Source organism: Microcebus murinus, chromosome 10 (assembly GCF_040939455.1).
Source record: "Microcebus murinus isolate Inina chromosome 10, M.murinus_Inina_mat1.0, whole genome shotgun sequence".
NCBI lineage: Eukaryota > Metazoa > Chordata > Mammalia > Primates > Cheirogaleidae > Microcebus > Microcebus murinus.
In genome coordinates, this window is record NC_134113.1 from 89,611,831 (window position 1) to 89,616,486 (window position 4,656).

The window sequence follows — 4,656 nt, forward strand, 5'->3', positions numbered from 1 at the left end:
TCACCTGAAAAACACAAGGCTCTAATTATTTAAGAACAGTAGCCCTTTGTTGTTGTAAAGCAGATATTTTCTATTTTATCATTTGCCTTTTAAAGCTTTGTTATGGTGTTTTTTCAAACAGACACTGTTACTTTTGTGCAGATTTATCAGTCTTGCAGGTCTTGCCTAAAAAGTCCTCCCCACTTGTTTTTTTTTTTACTTCTGATGTTTTATTTTAGTACTTTTACAGTTGCTTGTTTTTTGTGTTTTTGTTTGTAGAATCATTACATCTTTGGTCATCTGGAATTTATATTTTCAAAGGAAAGAAGTATTTTATTTAATATGGGAGACAGGTTTTATTTTTCCTGTAAGGCTAGCCAGTTGTCCTAATACCAGTTTTTATAAGTAATGTATCCATTAATACATTACTTTTCTCCTTTGATTTAAAAATGCAACCTTAATCAATCAATATTAAATTCCTGAGAATATTTACAGCAATTTGTGGACTTTGTTTCATTGTTACATCTATTCATATTCTAGTACCTAACTCCTTTAATTACTAGTTTTATGATGCTTTAATATCTGATAGAGTTATTTCTCCATTATATTTCTTTTACAGAATTTGTCTGGCTATTCTTGCAAGTTTATATTTCTATCTCAACTTTAGAATCAGCCTCTATAGTACTGAAATGTATTTAATACAGGCCACAAAAGGACCTAACAAACCATCCCAATGTTTGCATTTACCCCTCTGACAACTAGACTTTGGTACACCATATTCATAGTCTCTTTCTGAAGAGTGCTCAATAAACTCTGCCACTTTCTTACTCTTTGGACTTCCATTTTCTATGCTTTGATCATCCTCTATCTAGTCATGTACTCTCTAAAGAAGGCATAATTGGTTTATGCTTAATAAATTATATCACTCAATTTGCTTTCTTGAGATTCTACCAAAGTCACTTTGATTGGAATTTAGGGTTCTCCCAAAGCCCAGTCATTTGTTTACTGCTGATCTCTTGGTTTATTCCTTAGATGGTTACCTGTATTCATCTGTTGTGGTAGACATTGTTGGTTGGCTTCCTAATAGCCATGCCTCTTTACTTCCTTGCTAACAGAGCACTGATTTTTGTCCAGGTGTGGAGTAGCATTGAAGGCAAGGAAAGTGAGTCCCTCCAGAGTCTTAGGAGATAAACCATGTTTAGTAAGAGCCAATCACAGTAATTCCATTCCCTCGTACCAGTGACTGGCTTAGTGACGGACATATAGCCCAGAGTGCTGCCCTGTGAGATATAAAGAAAAGTCTGTTGCGGGGGCTTCTGGGAAAGCCTTTTCTCCCTGATAAAATGAAGGAAAAACTGCTTTTTCTTCTTAGATTGTGTTGTGAGAGAGTGATGCCTACAGCTGTGGAAGTCATCCTATAGCCCTGAGAGGACAGCCTAAGGGTGAAAGCCAATCTGCTGAGGATGGTGGAGCAGAGGGAAAGATTCTGGGTCCTTAATGGCATTGTTGGGCCCCTGTAGCCTTCAGAGTCATTGTGTGAAATAATACATGTCTTTATTGTTTGTGTCCGTTTTAGTTGGGTATTTCTTACCTGTAGCTGAAAGCTTCCTAACTGATAACCCATGCTCATACCATACAGCAGGGGTCCTCAAACTTTTTTAACAGAGGGCCAGTTCACTGTCCCTTGGACCATTGGAGAGTGCACACTGTGGGCCCGGGACGAGTCGGCTGCTAAGCTGGACAGACAGCGTCGGCAAAAACACCTGGTGGGCTGGATAAATGTCCTAGGCATATGGATGGCATGTGGCCCGCGGGCCGTAGTTTGAGGATGCCTGCCATATAGGTTATCCAATGGTATGAGGCTGGTTCAAACATGCTTGTAAGAGCCAATCCTAAATTTTCAAAAATTTTGGGAGCTAGCTGACAACACATTAGCTTGAAATGAACCCTGATGGGAATATTTCCACCCCAGAAATTGGCAAATACTACAAATCAGGCCACCCCAACCAACAGTCAGTTATTAAACATATACTTAGTGCACAAGTGGTTACCTTTTACTCAAAAAAATGTTCCTAAAAAGCCATGTTTACTCAAAATGCCATTGGTACATATTATACTTGAAGAGATACTCTGTTTTCACTTTACCTGGTAATAAATGGATGAGCACATTTCAGCTGATGTTTTTGTGCCAGACCTATGCACATAATGATATGCTTAATGATCAGTAAAACATTAATTTCACTGAAGAGTGAAAATTTAAAGGAACCCCCTTTGTATTTGGAACACTCTTTCCCTATTTCATATTTCAAATATGTCTAGTAGGTGCCCCTTTGTCATCTAAACGAGTCACCATGTCCTGAGCCCTGATTTGTGGATGTTTCTCACATGTGTTCGTGTTCCTCTGGTTTGTACCCAGGACTCCCTTCTCCCTGCCACCCCCGGGCCCTTCACTCTGCCCCACTGCAGGAAGAGTGATGCTGCTATAATTCAGCTTTAAAGACATTTTATTGGCCATTACTAGGTAGAGTTCTCCCTCTGCCTTGTTGAAAATGTTCCCGGGCACATGGGTTTTTCTTTTTTGGTCTGGAGTGGTAAAAAAGTGGGGTTACTTCAGCAGGGGGGGAGAAGGCACTGTTAGCTTTCATCTTGTTTTGGCTCCTATGTAACTATCTTCCTCCTGGGAGAAAGCCTAGCCATCATTTTTTTGTTTTGTTTTCTTTCCTCCTTACTTTTTTTTTTTTTTTTCCTGGCTAGAGTGCAGTGGCATGATCATAACTCAGTGCAACCTCCAACTCCTAGGCTCAAGTCATCCTCCCGCCTCGGTCTCCAGAGTGCTAAGATTACAGGTGTGAGCCACTATACCCAGCCCCTCCTTACTTTTTCAATGCTCTTGTCAATCTATGTACCAGCTCGATCCTGGCCTGAGAAAGGACAGGTTGAGGGGTCATTATTTACTTATTGCCATAAATCTTGTACCTTCTTTTCCTGTGATGCTTACAGACACGGTCTTTGTTCCACCAAAGTGGTAAGATCCAAAACTCAGTGTGGGCTTGGGAGGGCCTTTTGGCCTATTTGGTTCTGGGCTATTTGAGCTTATATAGCCTATGCACTGGAGTTGTGTCCAGCCTGCTGACTTGATTCCTCGTGTGGCTTGGGTTTATAAAGTGCATGCCAGGCACTGCTATCTTCCCCCGGAAGCGGGTGCTGAGGCATGGCAAGATTGGATTGGATTCGGGTGGATCACAGGGAAATTTTCCTGCCCAAATGTTTATCTTACTACAGCATCAAAATGGTCTGTCCCCCAGAGCTCACTGTCCCATCTAGCCAGGAGTGTTTGAGGCAGTGTCAAAACATAGTAGGTGAATTAGGTGTCTACTTCTTGACCCCAGGGCTTGCTCTAAGACTCCCTCCTAGTCTTTTCTAGGTCAGACTAGGTATTTCTCTGTGACTCCTAACAGTTTCTGAGTCACAACTGTCTGTGAACCAATCTGAATTTGATATAGACATCTCCAAACTGCCTACAACCTTATAAAAAGAATTTTTCCAGCCCCATGTGTCCTTTAATCATATACCTTTGGGGCCTTAAATGTGCCTGCTCTAGTCAGGGCTATGCTAGCCTACACTGGGCCTTTTTCAGTGGTGTATGAGAACTGACTCCTGGGGTAGGGGGGTCCACAATTTGTAGCATTACTGATTTCTATGGTGTAAATACTCCCACCATTCTAGTTAAAAGCTACCGACCTGATGGAGTTAGGAATAGATTGGCTCCCTGGGGAGCCACCAAAAGCCAGCTACAATACACCATGATTTTGCACATTTCAAAAAAGGCATCCCCTGGTGGAGGGATTTAAAAAGGTACCCCCACCCTTGAGAATATTGGGGAAAAAATACCTCTTTGGGGCAGATTTGTGCCACATGTACCCCTTGGTAAACACATGTCAGGTGCCCAGTCCTCCATTCATAGATTGTTGAGGGAAATGTGAACTAGATTTTAAGCCCATTTACCTCCTCTATTGGAAACTTTTGTACAGTGCACAATCAGCACAACCTTACATGGCAGTCCCAGTCCTGGCTCTGAGTCATAACCACCCTGTAGTTAAGTAAAATGGATGGAATAGGGAAAAAGAGAACCAAGTTACCTAGAAGCCTGAAAGCCTGCCCTATGCAGATAATTATAGGATGATACTGCCAGTTGGAACATTAGTTGTTCTTAAAATTAGCCTAATTAATAGAAGGCTATTATTGCTAAAAAGAGCCTCCAACTATACCATTCCAAGGATAGACATATGAAATGGCTAAAAAAAAAGACTTGGGAGATGTGATACCTACAACACTACATATTTAGATTCCTGCCCGTTAAATAAATATATTTATCCTTAGTGATTTAAATCTTGATAGTCAAACACAGGCTTAATGTGAGTGTTTAAATTTAACGTAGTTCTTTACGATCTAACAAGCAGTTTTTCATAACTTCTATTTAGCCTACCAATTACTCTGTGAAAATTCTTCTCCTTCTCTCTTTTTATGGATGAGGAAGTAGGCTGAGAGATTAAATATTTCACTATGACTCCGACAATGGACCCAAGACCAGTTTTTCTGTTTAAATCCCACACTCTTTTTCAACTGTGTGCTTATACAGCCATATTTTAATAGTATTGTGAAACAGACAACTGGAGA